General features: G+C 39.5%; 1 protein-coding gene and 1 pseudogene across 4 annotated transcripts in view; one reads left to right on the plus strand and one right to left on the minus strand.

The window, feature by feature from the left end:
* The window catches only part of FOCAD (focadhesin), a 318,797-nt gene extending 308,547 nt beyond the window's left edge, over nt 1-10,250 (minus strand). For all 4 annotated transcript variants that reach the window (XR_012424668.1, XM_065530469.2, XM_065530470.2 and 1 more), the window contains exon 1: nt 10,216-10,250. The gene's annotated coding sequence lies outside the window, so the exon portion shown is untranslated. The remainder of the gene's footprint in view (nt 1-10,215) is intronic.
* LOC102117649 (alpha-ketoglutarate dehydrogenase component 4 pseudogene) lies at nt 3,425-3,875 on the plus strand (annotated as a pseudogene).
* Nucleotides 10,251-21,205: the final 10,955 nt, after the last annotated feature.

The raw sequence follows: 21,205 nt of genomic DNA on the forward strand, positions 1-21,205 counted from the left end.
TGGAGTTGGAGAGGCAACAAATGGGTCAGATCATGGCAAGCCTCACAGGACAATCCCAAGACTGCCTTTTACTTTGGGTGGTAACAGGAAGCCACGGGAGAGTTTGGGGCAGAGAAGAGATCTAACTCATGTTTTTATAAAATCACTCTGGCTGCTGTTCTGACAATACTGCAAGGGGAAAGAAAGAAGCAATCCGTTAGAAGGCCAGGACAGATTGCAAAAAATGGCCTTCGGTTGCTCCCAGTCTCTGTATACAAAGCGCTTTACAAAGTGACTTTGCTGCTCCCCTCGGAAAAAAAGTAGACTAATTTTCTATCCCCTTCATCTGGCTTGACCTGGTGACCTGCTCACACCAACAGCAGGGAAAGTGAAGCTGTAGAAGTTCTAAGTCCAAGCCTCAAAAGGCCACATAGTTTCCTCTTGTTATCTTGCTTCCACTAGACCACCATGTAAAGAAACATAAACATGAGATAGTTTACTGAACCATGTAGAGCAGAGACAAGCCATCTCAGGTGAGGCCTCCAAACCTACCAGTCCCCATCACTACATGAGTGAGCATGGGCAAGACCAGCAAAAGAGCTGCCCCCCATCTACTCCAAGCCCAACCTAAGCTGCCAACCACAGAATCACAAACTAATAAATAACTGTTGGTTTAAGCCACAAAATTTTGGGGGTTGGTAACAATAGATAACTAATACAGAGGCTACTGCAAGATCCGGGACATAAACAATGGGGGCTTAGACTAGGGTGACAGCAGTGGGTAGTGACAAGTACATAGATTCTAAATACATCGTGAAGGCATAGCCAACACGCTTTCCAAAGTAACAGTATATATATAGATTATGAGAGAAAGAAGAGCCAAGGATGATACTCAGGTTTTTAGCCTATGTCATGAAAAGGATGGAGTTTATTAACTAAAAGAGGGAAGATTATAGGTAAAAAAGGAAATACAGTTTAGTTTGAAATATATATTAGTCATCCAAACAGAAAATGCTGAGTAGGCACTGGATATACAGAGTCAGGAGTTCAAGGGAAGACCAGACTGAAAATATAAATTTGAAAGCTAGTAGGGTATTACTAGTATTTAAAGCTAATATTTAGGCCAGGCGCCGTGGCTCACACCTATAATCCCAGTATTTTGGGAGGCCAAGGCAGGTGGATCATTTTTCAAGACCAGCCTGGCCAACCTCTCTACTAAAAATACAAAAATTAGCCTGGTGTGGTGGGGTGCACCTGTGGTCCCAGCTACTCAAGAGGCTGAAGCAGAAGAATCGCTTGAACCCGGGAGGCGAAGGTTGCAGTGAGCCGAGATCGTGCTACTGCACTCCAGTCTGGCTGACAGAGGGAGACTCCATCTCAAAAAATAAATTGGCCAGGCGCAGTGGCTCACGCCCATAACCCCAGCACTTTGGGAGGCCGAGGCGGGTGGATCACGAGGTCAGGAGATCGAGACCATCCTGGCTTAACACAGTGAAACCCCATCTCTACTAAAAATACAAAAAATTAGCCAGGCATGGTGGCGGGCGCCTGTAGTCCCAGCTACTCAGGAGGCTGAGGCAGGAGAATGGTGTGAACCCGGGAGGCGGAGCTTGCAGTGAGCTGAGATCCGGCCACTGCACTCCAGCCTGGGTGACAGAGCCAGACTCAGTCTCAAAAAAAAAAAAAAAAAAAAAAAAAAAATTAAATAAATAAATAAATAAATAAATAAATAATAAAGCTAATATTTAAAGGCTGAATGATATGATCCAGAAGTATAAGGTCTAATGACTGAGCCCTGAAGCACTTCAGTGTTAACAGCACTCTTATCAGGGAGATAAGGAAAAACCAGTAAAGGAGTCTAAAAAGGGACAATAGGTAGCAGGAAAACCAGGAATTGTGGCATTTTTGCTAATAAAGGAAAAAAGTGTTTTAAGAAGCAGAGAGTGGGCTGGCACAGTGGCTCACTCCTGTAATCCCAGCACTTTGGGAGGCCGAGGCAGGTGGATCACTTGAGGTCAGGAGTCCGAGACCAGTCTGGCCAACAAGGTGAAACTCCATCTCTACTAAAAATACAAAAATTAGCCGGGTGTGGTGGCACATGCCTGTAATCCCAGCTACTCAGGAGGCTAAGGCAGGTGAATCACCTGAACCCAGGAGATGAAGGTTGCAGTGAGCCAAGGTCAGTGCACTCTAGCCACTGCTACTGCACTCCAGCCTGGGCAACAGAGTGAGACTCTGTCTCAAAAATAAAAATAAAGAAGCAGAGAGTGACTAGCTGTCTCAAAACAAACAAACAAACAAACAAAAAAACGCTGACAGATCAACTGAGAGGTAGAAACTTGGAAGAGACCTTTAGATTTGGGAAAAAGAAAGGGCGAGGCATAGTGCCTCCACCTGTAATCCCAGCACTCTGGGCTGAGGCTGGAGGACTGCTTGAGGCCAGAAGTTCAAAACCAGCCTGAGCAACATGGTAAGACCCCACCTCTACAAAAAGTAGAAAAATTAGCCAGGTATGGTGGCGCACATCCGCAGTTCTAGCTACTCAGGAGGCAAGGCAGAAGTACCACTTGAGCCCAGGAGTTGAAGGATGTGGTTAGCTATGATCACACCACTGCACTTCAGCATGGGCAACAAAGCAAGATTCTGTCTCTAGAGGAAAAATAAAGTCACTTTTAGAAAAGTGACTTCTCAGAAAAGTTACTTTTAGAAGAGTAATTTTTTGATAGAGGTGAGGGAGAAAACTGGATTAAAGTGAGTTTAAGAAAGAATAGAAGGAAAGTAACTGGACATGAGTATAGTTATACCATAAGGGGTAACAAATAAATTGTGCAGTGGCTTAAGCAGGAATGGGGTCAAAAGCTATTATTTTAACATGGAAAAATACCAGCATACTTGCATTACTGAAGGGAACAATCCAGTAATGAGGGAAAATGCTATGTTCAGAGGCAGAGATGCTGGAACCAAATCCTTGGAAAGGTAAAAGGAATGAGACCTAGTGCATGAGTGAGGAGCTGTCCTTAGAAACATACTGTAGATGAGAAAATAACAGATGGCAATCTTAGGTAAATGCAGGTATGCCCACCTCCCACATTCATGGTAATTTTAATTCACATTAAGGCGTTTTCTACACCTCTGGGCCCAGAATTGACCTAAAAATACTCAACATAACCTTCTAATCCTACCAATAGATAAGAATTGGCACACATGATGAAATGTATTTACAAAAGTATTTTGGGAGTTCAGAGGTCAGGAAAAGGTACATAAAAGCAAATAGGCCACACTGTCCATCCTTTCTCCAACAGATAACACAAATATTCACTGGAGACATATATGTTATTTTTAAATTTAGAAACAGTACTATGCCAACTGTCCTACTCTAACAGAAACTATAATGACTTGATGGATAAATGTTAACAACAGAAAGCTTCATCAAAATTTAAATTCTGGGAAACTGCCCCTTCTCGGGGTCATGATGGGCAGCAAGATGGCGTCTGCCAGTAGGGTTGTTCAGGTAGTGAAACCACACACTCCATTAATAAGGTTTCCTGACAGAAGAGACAATCGTAAACCCAATGTATCAGAAGCTTTGAGATCAGCAGGGCTACCATCTCACTCTTCTGTAATTTCACAACATTCTAAGGGAAGTAAATCACCAGATTTGCTGATGTATCAGGATCCACCAGATACTGCAGAAATAATAAAAACATTACCTCAGAAATACAGAAGGAAACTTGTGTCTCAAGAAGAAATTGAATTTATCCAACGTGGAGGTCCTGAATAACCATGGTGGCTGCTGTTTGTCATCAGACAATAGAATTATCTTTACAATAAAGGACTTCCAAAATGACATATGAGAAACTGTATATTAAACACCTTTAATAAATACTATGAAAAAATGAAATATAGAAAATTTAGATGGACACTTGTATTCCCTAATTTATGTATCTTGGTCAGCTTCTCCACAAGCTTACCTAATTATTTATACACTTTATACTTATTAAAGTATACATTTTTAAATAGCCTATTAATTTAATCTTGATTATCAAACATTACCAGTGTTGAACTATTAAAAGCACATAATGTATAGTAAACTATCATAGGATTCTTATAATTTCACTTTTCTTTCTGTTTAGACATGGAAAAATTTATCAGTCAGAATTGCTGTTTTAGGTATATGATTTTCCTGAAATTGGGTGAGGATCAGTGAAATAATGACTCTATTACTTGTTCTTAATTCTCTGTTCTCTAATGTTTTTTCATTCACAAGTTTACTGGAGTATAACTGGCTTAATAAGTATATCCTACTTTGAATGATAAAAATATAGTCAAGCTAAAATAGGTGACTATACTATTAAGATGGAGGCGATCATACAAAAGGTTCCAAAGAAAGTCAAAGAGCATAAAACGGGAAATAATTAAGAGACCAAAATGAATATAGCATAGGAATAAAGATTTCACTAGAAATTGCAATTTATTATGTTTCAGAGATTGTAAGGAAGTCTTGTTCTTTGGTTTATTTTACTGTTTTATGATCTTGTATGCAAATCCTGATAACCATTAACTTTCTCAAACTTAATGTCTCAAAGCCTCATAAAATCAACATAAATATGTACTTACTAAGCAGTTTATGAAACTTTCATAGGGCCCCTCCTGTGCCAAGGGTATGTATATTATGAAGCAAAGCCTCACAAAGCTAAATAAATTCTCTTCCATACCTTTAAAAAAAAAAAAGTTAAAGTCCAAACTACTAAAAGCTATCCATATGCTTCAGAAAAGTGCTGTCACCCTTACACCCAAATCTAAGCTCTTTCTAACCTGTCTTCTCCTCTAAATAATCTTTCTTCGCTCTCTCACTCCTTCCCAAGCTTTTATACTGACACCATAGTCAATAAGCTTTCTTATATCCTCAGCCTCTTCATTAGATGCTCCCTGTACCTCCTAGGCCTAATATAAACTAAACTCCCCTTCTTTGGTGGCCCCCTTCAGTAAAGGTTAATCATCCCTCCAAGCCCAAGGCCCAGAAGAATGTTTCCAGACCACTCGCCCCATCCCACCCCCACCCTCTGTGCCTTTGAGGGTGTAATATCTAAGTATCTTCATCTCTCACATATACTGATCCATATGCAATCTAAACCTCAGAAATTAGGATCACATTCTACCCTTTCTCCCTGGGTACCACAGTCATCTATAGTCATCTGGGTGAGCAATTCATCCAACGCACCACCAGTCTCATTGTTCCTGAACACCTCCATTTCTACCATCTATATCCATAGCCAAACCCTACATGCTATCTATACCCTAAAAATCTTAAATTCCAATATTCTACTCTGACCAGAATATTTCCATCATTTTCATTATCTCCCTTTTAGCTACAAACACTTGTATATTTACTTCATCCAGACTTTTAATCATTTTAATCAATTATGTTATCTCAATCTTTCAGCTCCTCCTGGCTCTATCATCATCCCTATCCAGTCTAAACTTCACATTCCATCACATCCATCACTCTGACCATTCTTTCAACAATATTTTCAACTCATTTGCATTCTCACCATATGCACATAACAAAATCCAAATACTGTATCAATCCAACTACTTATCATCTCTGGTTCTAGTGAATTTTGCTGCCAAAAGTCACAGAATCATATGAACTAGATTATTACAAATTAATGATCCTGGCCTATCTGGGAAACCTTCCAAAAACTGTAGTTGGCTCTTTCTCCTATTCCCAATGGCATCTGACCAGTCTCTTCTTGTTGAATTCTCTCCCTCCTTATCTTCTAGACGTCCAGTGTCATTAGGCTGTTCCTTCTGTCTTTTTCACTGAGTCATCTTACAGAGCAGTGTTTCCCAGGGTTTCCCTTCTGTTTTATTCTTTCTTATTCTATAAACTCTCTCTTAAGCATCATCCATTCTCACACTGTTTTAACCACCTATAAGTTGATAGCATCCTAATCTCTATCTCCAGCCTAAAATCCTCTCTTTATCTCCAGACCAAAGCTGCCAAATGCCCACTGAACAGCACCAATTGTGTGACCCAAACCCATGTCCAAGGCTACTGATCTTATTCTCCCCATATATCTGATATTCCTAATGTGATTCCTATCTTGGGAAGTCATAAACCTAGGAGGTATCCTTGACTCCATCACTTCTTCATCCCCTACATCCATCTGGCCACTAACTCAATCACCTTAATATAGCTGGAATTCATCCTGTTCTCTCAAGCACCACTGCATTTTCGGAGTTCTGTCATATGTAATAGAAATGTTTGCCTTACTCCACTACAATTCATTCCTCACATTGCCTCACGAAACTGATCTTAACTTTCTTCCACTTAAAATCTATTACTCATGGATCACCACAGCCTCCAGAATAAAGCTAAAAATGGCTAACATGGTGTGGAAGAGAGCTTTCATTACTTACTCCTTGTTTACTTTTTAAAGTTCATCTCTCTATTCTCTCTCTTAACACATTAGGGGTCTATGTTCTGTCTCTAACCTATCTGTTTGTCCTCACTGCTTTCTTGTGCCTGGAATGTCTTATTCTCTAATATCACCAACTAATTCCTACTCACTTTCAAACTTTAACTGAGATGAAAATTCCTCCATAAAGCCTTCTCTGAATCTCCTCAACCCTCACACACAGTTTTCTTCTATCCCCCACTATACTATGTAAACAACTAATCATAATGTTTATCCCATTGTATTTTGGCATTATTTATGGAGTCCATGCAACACTGTAAGTTCCTTAAAGAAAATTTAAGGACCTAGTATCAAAGTAGTTGCTGTCTTTACTGAACAAAGGAATAAATAAAAAATAGAGAATACAATACCTTTAATAACTAAGAATCTTTAAAAAATCAATTTACTTAAATGTTTCAACAATTAAAAACATTTAATAAAAAGTATCCTCCATTCCTCTCCATGTGTATGTCCTAATAGCATATACTAAAATCAGGTTTGGTTACATAACCCAACATGCGCAATGATTGGAAAGCAAAGTAGAACTTAAGTCTACATTATGAAAGCAGGTAGGCCAAATAGAAAGGCTTGTCAAGAGAGAAGGAAAGATAAACCCTGGCAACCAAAAAAACTTCATAATAAAACTACAGTTACAACACTCATAATTACTGTATGACATTTGTTCAACATACTTATCAACCAAATTAGCAAGAACTCATCTGACCAAAAGGAGAATAGAAGATACCTTCGAAGGCATAAATCTCCAGTTTAGGAGCTTCAGTGGAAAGCTTCATTGGTCCCCAGGCAAGTGAAAAGATAAGTCTTTAAATAAATAATGGTAATAAACTGACCATCTATGCAAGTTGAATTCTCAACTTCCTTTGGCCTAAAGAAATGTTTTCCCATCATGAACAGTGGAAAGCTATACAGTATTTAAAGTCAAGGGTTTTGAAACATCTTCAAAATATATAAAACTAAAGTAACTCAGACTAATTAAATGAAAACCAATATAAACTTTTAAAATCATAAATGCAATTTTATTACTTCCAATATGACCTGAGTAGGGAAAAAAAAAAACAACAATGAGGCCAGAAGTACTTAGAGGGTTATAAAAACTATATGTCAATCCATTGTTTGAAAACAGATGGGCTCTTCCACATCACTTAAAATTTTGTTGTTTCAAATCATTTACATGGAGGAAATTCACAAATATCCCTTGTCCCTTGTCCGATTAGCTTAGCAAATCTTGTTTTATCATGTGGAAATAGTAACAAAACCTCCATCAATCTATTACTAATTGTGAATCACAGACTTATACTCATGTAAGTATAGCATACTTTATTATACATCTCTAGATCTATAGATTTCTCATCTCCTAAAGAAATACATACTACCCACTTGATCAAAATTTAAATTATCACCCTAATTTTCCTTTTGTATTTAAACCAAGTTCATTGTTATACATCAAGAAAAACTGATTAAGATCAAGTTTTGCTATAGACTAATAATCCCGACACTATTATTTCCTTAGACTTCCTCCAAATATAGTTATTATTTCTCATGGTGTTTTGTTTTGTTTTTTTTCCGCTAGAATGTTAATGTCCTCAGCTCTTGAATTTTCCCCCTTAACTTTCTAATCTTGATCAGGTCCATTTCTAGAACTGAAAGATGTAGCACTGACATGAAGGGATCGCTTGAGGTCAGGATTTTGAGACCAGCCTGACCAACATGATGAAACCCCGTCTCTAATAAAAATACAAAAATTAGCTGGGCGTGGTGGCATTCGCCTGTAATCCCAGCTACTTAGGAGGCTGAGGCAGGAGAATGACTTGAACCCGGGAGGCGGAGGTTGCAGTGAGCCGAGATCGCAGCATTGCACTCCAGCCTGGGTGACAGAGTGAGACCCTGTCTCCAAACAAAAACAAACAAACAAAAAATGTAGCAAACGCAAATATTTTAAAAGTTATATTTTCTTAAATTTTCCAAACTCTTGATACTGATATACACAATTTAATTCAACTAGTCATTTGTGGACAATATCCCAAAAGTATCATGAACCTAAGAATATTATGCCTCAGACTGTTTCATAAATCATTTTAGACAGGGGTGGGGGGTGGGGGGGAAGGCCAAACGATTTACTGGTAAGCACCATCAATCAGTCAACATATGAAAAACTCTGGTTACACCTCCACGAAAATTTTGATTTCAAACTATTTATTGACCTGGTTATCAGGCGTTAACTGGAGGCAACAATCAATTAAAATCCAGTAAATTTGGGGTTAATGAAACAAATGTTAAAATAGATACAATATTGATAAATATTAGCCACGCAATGGTAACTTCCTAACATTGATTAAGTAAGCATTAATCAAGGCAGAGGTTTTAGCTTCCACTAATCTATAAAAGCAAGGCAAAATGCTTTGAAAATTGCATTTTTATGCAATTGCTTCAATATCATACCTTTGTATGTAACATTAAAAAGCTCATGATTACTACATTTCAAAATTTAGATGAGTCACAGTGCTTTCTACGCAGGAATTGGATGTGAATCAAAATTGTAAACATGCACTTGCTTGGTAGTCAAAAAGTGAATGTGGACAGATACAATGTTCGTTGACACAGTAAAACATAATCATAAAATACATCCTGTGTTTTTAAAATAGTTACTTCCTAACTGCTAACACATTTCAGGAAACATACCATCTACCCCTCCTCTCTTTGAAAATCTCAAAATTATACTAATCCCATTCCCCTTCTTACAGATAGGCCACTGAAACCTAGAGCCATTACTTATACAGTTATCAGGATTACACCCTCAGAGCCACCATAGTTTAAGGGATACTAGAACTTGAAAAAAAAAAAAAAAAATTGCAACTCAAATCTAGACAATAAAACTAGCATATAAACTGTAAGAAAACGCAGGAAATGCCGATTTTAGTATCTGGTATGAGGCTGACCATCAAGGAATCCATCAAAAAAGTTTGGAAAGTATGAATGAATGACTGCATGAAATTGGCAGGATTTCATTGATTTCAAAAGCTCCAAATTCAGGAACCACACTGAGAGATCAGGACGCCACAGCTGAAACTAAAACTCATGAAGGGTAAGTGCAACACAACTGCACGTCTCCACACGTTAGCAGCTGCGAAAATTTCAAAACATATATCTAATACACGCTTTCTTCAGGTAATTGCCACAAGTGCGGACGGAGCCAGAGAACTAGGAGGCTGAAAACAGGCCCTGCTCACCCATAAGCCTTTGCATTATAAGTGGACATGATCTGAGTGAGTCACCGGGAATGAGAAGGAGAGTCACCCAGGCCAGGCAGGACGCGGCCAGAACCTCCTGCTCTGTCCCCAACTAGGGAACCGGTCGAAGGAGAGTGGGACGACTGCAACCTGCTGCAGCAGGTATGCAAGAAGCGCGCCGACCGGCTTCCGAGTCGGGATCCCACTGAGTCCCACCGCAGCCACCACAGCCAGCCCTGCCCAGGTATCTCGTAGCTCCGTAACCTCATAAGGCCTAGTCCTCCAGAAGCTGAGAGCCCCGTCAGGACCGGACGAGGGCAAAAAGCAGGTCCTGCCCCGCTCCCGGCTGCCCCTCGCCGCGACGCGGCCTTGCCGCCACATGCTCCACTGCCCGGTCTCCCAGCTCAGCCCCAGCCCCGCAGGGCCTCAGCCGCCCTCCATGCAAGCCGATCGGGCCGCAGGCGGCGCGACCCAGCGGTTCCCGAGCAGGGGGCAGCGGTGGCAGCCCGCCGCCCCGCACGGCTTACCTCCCTTCTGCCACAAGCTCAGCCCAGCGCCGGCTGCCTGACGTGGCCCGCCCCGCCGCCTCGAACACCCGGGGGCGGGGACTGCAGAAGAGAGCCAATGGGCTGCACATCGCGAGGCCCTGTTCCGCCTCCTCCTCCTGTGGCCCGCCCTCCCCGACTCGCGCGCACGCGCGTCTGAGGCCCGGGCCGCGCACTGCGGTTGGAAGGCGGCGTGGGCGGCGGACCCGAGCTCCGCAGCTGAGCTGGTGCGGGGAGGGCTGCGCGCGGGGGCTGGCTGAGGAGCAGCACTGCAGTGAGGAGTTAGCCCAAGGAAAAGCATATTAAAGGAAACTGCCTAGAGATGCCACTGCAGCGTGCCCGGGTAGTCCTGTTGGCAGCCTGCCCCTATGCAGCTTTTGGCGATGCAAAACGGCTTCTTGGTATTTGGAGATTTTGTTTCCCGGGGGAAATAAATAATACTGATAACATTAAGGATTCAGAAAATTTAAAGCAGACAGCCGACTTGCCGCGAAGACACTTCGTTCTTCGCCTAGTACCTACGGCTTGGTGTCTTTACTTCACTTGGCCAACACAGAACACTGCAGCTCTCCACGCCACTGTGGTATATCCACTTGTTAGATAGTCCTGAGGGCGTTCTAGCCCAAGTGTTTCTGTTGATGTATTCTAGGGGGAAGTGGCGCGAGTAATTATTGCTTGTTATTGCTGTTACGATTTTGCCCAATATTTACTGAATGATAAACATGTATTTTCTCCTGGGGCGGGGTGGGAGCTCCCACGTGGGAAGGCTGTGACAGACAGACAGCAGCCACGATGAAACACGCTGAAAAGAGCCAGCAGAAAAAAATGAGGAGAGACTGGTATAACGGAGTGGAATTCCGGTTGCGGATGACAGAATGGAAATTATACGCAAGATGAAAGAGTTAAGGCAAATTACTCTAAAAATATCTGACTTAGTTGTTTCTAAACCCTGGGGCACCCTTAGGGGGAAAAAAAAGTGCCTGGGTCTCCTCACTTGGTTGAAAAAGCTCTGCTGCGGGACCTTGACATTGATATTTTTCTAAGTTTCCAAAGTTATTTTAATGTGTAGACAAGAAGTTCTGTCTCTCATTTGTAGGAAGTGTTTGGTTCCCCATCACCTCAGATAAGTAATTGTGTATCACAGACCGTTATCAATGTTCCCAATAACAGACTATGCATTCACTCTCTAAGAATTTATCTAAATTAATTTTGGGGCCAGGTGGGCTGGCTCACGCCTGTAATCCCAGCACTTTGGGAGGCCAAGGCGGGCTGAGTTCGAGACCAGCCTGAGCCACATGGTGAAACCCCATCTCTACTAAAAAAAAAAAAACATACAAAAATTAGCCCGGCGTGGGGTTGCGCGCCAGCAGTCACAGCTGCTCTACGCAGGAGGCTGAGGCAGGAGAATCGCTTGAACCCGGGAGGCGGAGGTTGCAGTGAGCCGAGGTGGCGCCACTGCACTCCAGCCTCTGATGGAGTGAGACTCCGTCTCAATCAATCATTCAATCACTCAATCAATATTGAACCTACTTCAAGGTATTCAACCTCTGTTTTCCTTTGCGTGAAAGGAATTTTATAAGGCTTATAATTCCCTTTTTATGAACATTGATGATATTCTCTTTCAGTCTTCCAAATGCACCAGTATTTCTTTTAGGACTATTTTAATATTTTTTCTTCTATTCCTATATTTCTTGAGGCTCATTAGTCAAAATGATAATTAAACACATAACTATGTAAACAGCGCTGTTCTAAGTATATAAATTTATTTAATCCACAGAACAACTTTATGAGGCAGTTACAGTTATTACCCACATTTTATAAATAAGGAACTTGAGGTACAGCAGGTGAAGCACCTTGACCAAGGTCATGCACCTAGCTAATGGCCAGGCCAAAACTTGAATCCAAGCACCCTGGTTCTCAATGAATAAACGTACTGCCTCTGTTGTAGAAAGCCTGGTTTTAGGAACACACAGGGAAATGCCCATTTAAAGAATGATGTTGAGTCTACTTTTGACACTGACTTAGCATGTTCAAGCTGCTATAACAAAATATCTTAGACTGGGTAATTTATAAACAATAAAAATTTATTGTTCACAGTTCTGCAAGCCGGGAAGTCCAAGCAAGGTGCCAGCAGATTTGGTGTCTGGTGAGGTTCCATTCCTCATGGATGGTGCCTTCTGTGTATCATCACAGGGTGGAAGAGGCAAATAGATTACCTGAAGCCTCTTTTATAAGGGCACTACATGAGTCGTCATAACCTAATCACCTCCCAAAGGCCCCACCTCTTAATCCTGTAGCATTGGAGATTAGGCTTCAACATATTAGTTTTGGGGGACACAAACATTTAGACCATAGCAGACATCTATCCTAGATTCAGATTTTGGGCAGGATTGAGGGACTTGACTCTTAAACTTGGAGCCTAGAACCGACTTGACGGCTTTTACTGCAAATCTAGGGTTAAGCTGGAAGTCCATGGGCTCACCCCCTCCTCCTGGGGTATACTCCTTCCATACAGGAACTGCAATTCAGCAGGAATCATTTCACCTTTTATTTAATCTAACGCTATACCAGGCCCTGTGGTAGGCACAGGAGATACCAAGTTGAAAGACATATTCTAGAGCTTTATGGAGCCAGCTCATTCTGGAGACCAAGTCAGATTGATTCTGACAAGACTACAGAGATAGACTTTTAGAACGAGAAAGGATCTCAGAAGTTACCAGTCCATGACAAAGTTTTCTCTGACAAATTCTGAAATTAAAAAATATGGACAATGTATTAAGTTTTCACAGAAATAAGAACCCTGGTTCCCTGACTCCTACTCCTATCCTCTTTCTACTGCATACCTACTGAATAGCCTGCTTTACGCACTGGGATATAAATTTTTAAAAATTTAAATTTTTTTTGAGACAGGGTCTTGCTCTGTTGCCAGGCTGGAGTGCAATGATGCAATCTCGGCTCGCAACCTCTGCGTCTCGGGTTCAAGCAATTCTCCTGCCTCAGCCTCCCAAGGAGCTGGGACTACAGGCTTGCACCACCATGCCCCGCTAATTGTTGTATTTTTAGTAGAGACGGGGTTACACCATGTGGGCCAGGATGGTCTTTATCTCTTGACCTCATGATCAGCTCACCTCAGCCTCCCAAAGTGCTGAGATTACAGGAGTGAACCACTGCACTCAGCCAATAATAACAAATTTTAAAAGAAATTAAAGTGAAGGCTGGACAAAAACATTAGAACGGGTTCTAATAGTCCATCTCTGTTGTTAGCCAGGAGGAAAAGGATTCTGCCTGCCTAATTAATCATATAACTAAATAGCGTACTTTCCTTCTGAGCTGAAAGCAAAGAATGGAGCCTGAAGGAATGTAGCTACAATTTATAGTTAAATTTTGATTGAGGTATAACCTAGGAAAGATCAGTTTAACTTAGTTGGGCAAACCTACATTTGATGCAGATGTTTGTAGCTCTACACAGCTGGTTCACTGACTTTCAGCCTAAGGAATATTTCTGAGAAACAGCAGAGAGAGGGTGGTCCTTCAGAGGGATTATAAGAGAATCACCTTCATTCATGTAACCCGTGGAGGGTGCGCTAGACTTAATTCCAGAAGGCCCAGCTCTGATGCAAATTTCAATTGAAGGATTAAAACACCTTTCAAATCTATATATTCTGGAATTGTACATGCAAAACTCTGCCTTTTAAATATTTAAGACAAACTACCGTCTTTAAGAGGTAGGCAGGCAGATAGTATTTCTCTTCAACTCCTTGTATTATTTCCACTGAAGTAGTTAAGCAGTTCTCTATTGTATAAGACCCTTTAGATAAGTACACGTTTTGAAGTCAGTGTAGAAGGGCCTATTGACTTTAACAACAACAAAAAAAGAGAGTAAGAAAAATGTGCCCACTCCCAAGTCATTAACACAGCTGAAAAGAATATGCTAACAAAAAAAAGACACTGTAGTCTGAATCCTATACTGTAAGGAAGGTCATGTCACCCACAGCATCAGGAGAGAGACACAAAGCCTTGAACTCAGGCCCAAGCATGCTGGGCTGGCTCAACACGCCCACGCATTCATCATCAGGCACGAAGACTGGGAGGAGAAATTCAGTACTAAATCACAGAGCTCTAGTGTCAGCACATCACAGAAAGCAATCTTATTAGATTTAATTAGATGTATGTGGCTCCAATGGCTCCCCATTTCTTTCTAAGTAAAAGCCAAAGTCCTTACAAAAGCCAGCAAGGCCATACGTGATCTCCTTCCCCTGCACCACACACCTCCATCCCCAACACACACACACACACACACACACACACACACACACAGGCAGAGTGTCTGTTGCCCCTTTGACCTTGTCTTCTACACACCTCCCCAACTTACTCAACCTGCCTCCTGGCTGCTGCAAGATCTTGGCATTTCTCCCCAGATATCTTTGTGACTCATTCCATCAGATCATTCAAGTCTTTGCTGAGATGTTACCTTCTGGATAAGGCCTTCTCTATCAGTCAGGATCCCAGCAAGAAACAGATGGTACAATCAAATAAGGAAAATTTGAAGAGTTTAATAAAAGCCTATAAACAGAGGTATGAGCAGGGATTAAAAAGATCACAAGGGAGACTCAGTAACATTGGGTGCCCCAAATCACCCCTGAGCTGAAAGCAGAAAGGAGAGAGAGTAGTTACAAAACACAAAGAAGCTATGTTTGGGGCATTTGGTCAAGTAACACAGCCAGTCCACAGTGACACTACAGGGAGGGGGTTCAGGGAATTAATATCGTCATTTCCCTCATTCTCCTCTCTCTTGATCTCCTGAAGCAAGGGGAGCCTGTGCTGCAGTTCATATAATTCAGCCTCCTGCAGCACTGTGAAGGGGCAAAAAGTGAATATCTGACACACTTACCTTGGTCACCTATAACAATTAGAGATTGCTGTGTAACAAACCACCCCAGAACTTAGTGGCTTACAATCACAAACATTTATTCATTCTCAGGATCCTGTGGTTTCCTAGGAAATTCATATTTAGGCTGCTTTTGCTGGTCCCTCCTGGATCTCTTTACATATCTGCAGTCAGCTTAAAGCTTGGCTGGTCTAGGATGACCTCATTCACATGCTTTGTAGTTTGCTCAAGGTCAGCTCAGACAATAAGAATGATGTAGCCATGTATCCCTACTAACTACAACCAATCACTTTTCTTAATAACAAGACAATATCAGATCCTTACTAATATTGACATACTATGTAATCCCCATTCTAAAAGTAATCCAAATTTTTATTTGACTCAGCAATGTTCCCCGCCCCAAGGGATAAAATATGATTGATCTAAGCTAGCAATTTCTTTCTGAAATGGACCAGACAGTAAATTTGCCTCAAGTCTCTTTTTGTTCTTCCTGATATAATGTTTTTAATTCTTGGAGGTGCTGAGAGGATTTGATAAAGCAAAGGATATATAAAAACTTCAGTATATCTACATATACACACACACATACATACATTTTTTTTATCCATTCATCTTTTGACAAACACAGGTTGTTTCCGTATTTTGACTACTATGAATAATACTGCAGTGAACAAGAGTGCAGATATCTCTTTGAGTTGCCAGGTTCATTTCCTTTGGATCTATACTCAAAAATGGGATTGCAGTATCAGACATAGTTCTATTTTTAGTACTTTGAGAAACCTCCACACTGTTCTCCATCAGGGCTCTGCCAATTTACATTTCCACCAACAGTATGTAAGCATTCCCTTTTCTCAACATCCTTAACACTTGTTACCTTTTCTAACAGATTTGAGGTTATATCTTATTGTAGTTTTAAATTTCTCTGATGATTAGTGATGTTGAGCATTTTTTTTTTCCTATACCTGTTGGCCATTTGTGTGTCTTCTTTGGAGAAATGTCTATCAGATCCTTAGTCCATTTTTTAATAAGGTTATTTGTTTTTTGTTTTTTGTTTTTTTTTGCTATTAAACTGGGTTCCTTGTATTTTTTATATTAACCTTTTATCAGATAAATAGTTGGCAAATATTTCCCTCATTCTGTAAGTTGTCTCTTAACTGTGTTGTTTCCTTTGCTGTGCAAAAGCTTTTTGGTTTGATGCAATCCCACCTATTTTTGCTTTCATTGCCTGTGCTTTTGGGGTCATATTCAAAAAAAAAATCATTGCTCAGAACAAGGTCAAGAAGCTTTCTTCCTCTTCTAGTAATTTTACAGCTTTAGATCTTATGTTCGAATAAGATATTATGGAATATTTAATCCATTTTAGTTGACTTTAGCACATGGGGTGAGATAAGGGTCCAATTTCATTCTTCTACATGTGAATATCCAGTTTTCCTTGTGTGTTATTGTTTAAGATCAGTTGACCATAGATATGTAGATTTATTTGTGGGCTCTTTGCTCTGTTCCATTGGCCTATCTGTATATTTTTATGCCAGTACCATACTGTTTTCGTTACTGTAGCATTGTAATGTACTTTGAAATCAAGAAGTATGATACCTCTAGTTTTGTTCTTCTTCTTCAAGATTGCTTTGGCTATTCAGGGCATTTTGTGGTTTGATATAAATTCTAGGTTGCTTTTTCTATTTCTTAAATAATATTATTGAAATTTTATAGGGATTGTATTGAATCTGTAGATCATTTTGGGTAGTAGAAACATTGTAATGGTATTCTTCCAGTCCATGAACAGAGGATGTCTTTCCATTTATTTGTATCTTCTTTAATAAATGGATTTTGATATTTGAAAATTTCCTTTCCACTTGCATCGAAATCCAAAAATGCTATTGGAACTGTAGTTTGATCTTGGAAAATATATCTCCTGCAAATGTTTGTGGGAATGGAGCTCTTGCTTCTTTTTAAAACTTTGACAGCACAGGAACTATATTAAGCAGGTTGACATTACTTGTGATTGAAACAGCATTAGCTTTTGTTAAAATGACTTTACCGTAATGTGAGTTTTGCACGTAAGCACTGTTTGCCTTGTAATTTTATATTGAGAAACATGATGAAGTCTGCAGCAAAAGCTAATTTTCGAAGCCACTCATGTTCAATAACAGTAATTGAGGGAGGTATTTCTCATTCCAGAAGTCTCAGGCCTGAGTTTTAAAAATTGCAACAAAACTTTACCACTGCTAAGCCATCAAACTGCTGTGTGATAGGGCAAATCAGGATATTCAGTTTCTATTTTTCACAAAAGTTTACAGAATTGATCATTAAGTCCACCCGAGTAAATGAAGTTCACCATTGGAGCTGCTGGGTCGGAAACACACAATAGATTCAAACACTTTCTGCAAATTACCTGCTGATGAACAGCGTAATAAGTAACAACGGACTTTAAGCATCTCACATTTTCAAAAGTTTTATTAATTTGTCCAACTAAGCCTTTTCTGCTCCATACATATTTTTATCACCATCAGTTATAAGGAATCTTAGCAGATTCTACTTCAGGTTTTATTAATGTTTTCCCAACTTCTTTGAAAATATACTTACCCATAGTTGTTCTACGCAGACAATTCATAGAGGCTAATTCTTCAGTCACTTTAAACTCAGCATTGACTCCTTGAATAAACAGCTGAGCACTATTGGTAATACCTGTCAACTCATCAAGAGCCAAGGAAAACCACTCAAAATCATCTACCTTGTTTTGTAATGGACTATTGATGTTGCTCCCAGTGTCTTCAACTCTTCAAACAACGGATCTCACTGAAAGGTTAAAATAGTCTGAAACAAGTTTATTTTCTTGGGAAACAGTTTTTTCAGCTGCTGTGATCAAAAGTGATTTAATTAACTCATCATCAGTAAACAGCTTTCTTTGCTTGGCCAACAAAGAAGCCACTCAGAAAATTACTTTGGTTTCAACTCTTTTATTTGTTATTTTTGTGAAGAAATTCTGCTGTGATGACATATTCCATTGTAAATTTTCACATGTTCTCACCATTGTCGTCCTGTGAGTTGAGAATATTGTGATGAATCTGGCAATGTTGATATATATTATCTTTTAGCACAGGTATAGTATCACTGCACAATAGACACATATTTTGTCATCTAATTTGATAACAAAATAATCCACACTCCACTGTGCCTTAAAAGCATGACATAAAAAGTTCACTTTTATCTTCTTTTCTTGTTTTGACATGATGGTATATATATTTATGTAAAAACTATTCTTAGCTTGAAAGTGTTATAAAATTAGGTGAAGAAATTCTGCTGTGATGACATATTCCATTGTAAATTTTCACATGTTCTCACCATTGTCGTCCTGTGAGTTGAGAATATTGTGATGAATCTGGCAATGTTGATATATATTATCTTTTAGCACAGGTATAGTATCACTGCACAATAGACACATTTTGTCATCTAATTTGATAACAAAATAATCCACACTCCACTGTGCCTTAAAAGCATGACATAAAAAGTTCACTTTTATCTTCTTTTCTTGTTTTGACATGATGGTATATATTTTTATGTAAAAACTATTCTTAGCTTGAAAGTGTTATAAAATTAGGTGATCGTCCAGATTTGGCCCACAGACTATAGTTTGCCTGCCCCTAACCTAAGCCAACCATGGCTCTCTTCTTCCCCTTTGCCAGACAATTTCCCCGACTTCCTTACAGCAAGTCATGGCCATGTGATTCGGGGCTGGCCTATGAGACTTAGAGAACTAAATTTATAGAAGAAAAACTTTTTTAACCAGAAGAAGAGGGTCTTACAAGGAAGAAGTCAATTGCCCTTGATTGTGGCTCTTGCATTTTTGGAGAATGTGCACCAGAAAAGTAATTGGTTGTCTTGCTGCTTCCATACGTATGGTTCTGCCCCAACACTACCCCATCTCACCCTGGATTCTGACATAACCTCTTACCCCAGGAACTTATTAAGTAGGTATTGGGGGGAAATTTTGAAGGAATCTATTCAATCAGGCTTCTTAAATTTCAGTCTTTATAACCATGGGGCAGATGAAAAGCACAGTTATCATTTATTCAACAAATATTACTAAGTAAATAGTATCAGCCCAATGTCATGCTAAACACTGATTATACAGAGCAAAGTCAAATAAAATCATCATCGTCCCCCAGACTTTCAAAGAACACATGGCCCACTTTCTCCAACTTAATAGGCAAAGCTGACCAGTATCTTTTGATGGAACTTCATGAGAGTTGTTCAAAGTGGCACCATAGTCTGGACTTCAAAGATGTGCTCTTAGCAGGGGTTGTTAGGGGTCTTGAAAAATTTCCTTCCCCTAACATTCTCTGTCAAGAATTAGGCCTTTGGAACATTTTCATAATACCCAGGTCTAATTGTCCAGCGGTGTGCCGACAAATGTTTAATTACCAGCTCTAGTGGAAAGAGATAGGGGTGAGGCTGATGTGTAGTGTTTGCCAACTTCCATAGTATAAATACAGTATTCCCACATGGTCAATTTCCACATGGAGTTGGGAAGAGGTGTACACTTATACATAATTGTATAATATTTCCACCATAGAGACAATAGCATAAATAACCTCAATAGCATAAATAATAATCAAATGTAGAAAAATAATTCAGATGTAATAAACTTAGAACACCTAATATATTTATTTCTAATATAAGATATTTAATTGTAAGTTGATATAATTTGCTTTTTAATAAGGGCTGTGTTTAACAAGTAGTTTGCAAAGTTCCTGAAATTTAACAATTGGCTCTTGTGACAAACTGACTCCAACATACCACTACAGATAGACCCAGTACCTCTCTTCTTATCCAAACTGGTAGCATAAGGTCTTGATTTAGCCTTTTTACCTTAAAGAACAATTGACAAATTTTCAGCTAATTAAGAGTAAAGAGGAATACAGAAAAACTTTCACAACTTGACAATTAAAAAAACAATCTAATTAAAGAACTTTTATTAATTAGGAGTCAGGCGCAGTGGCTCACGCCTATAATCCCAGCATTTTGAGAGGCCAAGGTGGGCATATTGCTTGAGCTCAGGAGTTCAAGACCAGCCTGGGCAACATGGCGAGACCCCATGTGTGGCACGCACCTGTAGTCCCAGCTACTTGGGAGGCTGAGGTGGGAGGACTGCTTGAGCCTGGGAGGCAGAGGTTGCAATGAGCTGAGATCACGCCACTGCACTCCAGTCTGGGTGACAGAGTTAGACCCTGTCTCAAAAAAAAAAAATTATTAATTAAATAAGTATAATTAAATAAAAATGTATAGATATTTCTTCAAAGTAGATATACAAATAGGTAGTAAATAAATGAAAAGATGCTCAACATCATAACTCCTAGGAGAATGCAAATCAAAGCCACAATTAGATACCACTTCACACCTACCAGGATAGTTACAATAAAAAAGACAATAAATGATGAGGATGCAGAGAAATTAGAACTATTATACATTGTTGATGTGGTTTATACATTTATATATACCCTGTATATATAAATATATGTATATATATGTATAAGGGTATATATGTATATATGACTATAAACATATATGTTATTTTTATATATAAAGGTATATATGTATATATATGAATAAGCGTATACAACGTATATACACACATATACATAAGGGTATATATATGTATATGCCCTTATGTATATGTGTGTATATATACACATATATGTATATTAGTATATATACACATACGTATATATACACGTATATACATATATGTATACCCTTATATATATGTATACCCTTATACATTGTTGAATGTAAAATGGTGCACTGTTATGGAAAAATAGTTTGACAGTTCCTCAAAATGTTAAGCATAGAGTTATGTATGACCTAGCAATTCCAATCCTACATATATGCCCTAGAGAAACTAAAACATAAATCCACATAAAAGCTTGTATTAAAATGTTCATAGCAACATTATTTGTGATTGTCAAAAAATAGAAACAACCAAGGGTAAAAACAAATAAGAGTAACTAGGCCTCCTCTTCCATTTCTCTCTATACTGGCAAAATCTTCCCCAAAATACAAGATATCCTGCTACCATTCTGGAGT

Source organism: Macaca fascicularis, chromosome 15, assembly GCF_037993035.2.
Source record: "Macaca fascicularis isolate 582-1 chromosome 15, T2T-MFA8v1.1".
Lineage (NCBI taxonomy): Eukaryota > Metazoa > Chordata > Mammalia > Primates > Cercopithecidae > Macaca > Macaca fascicularis.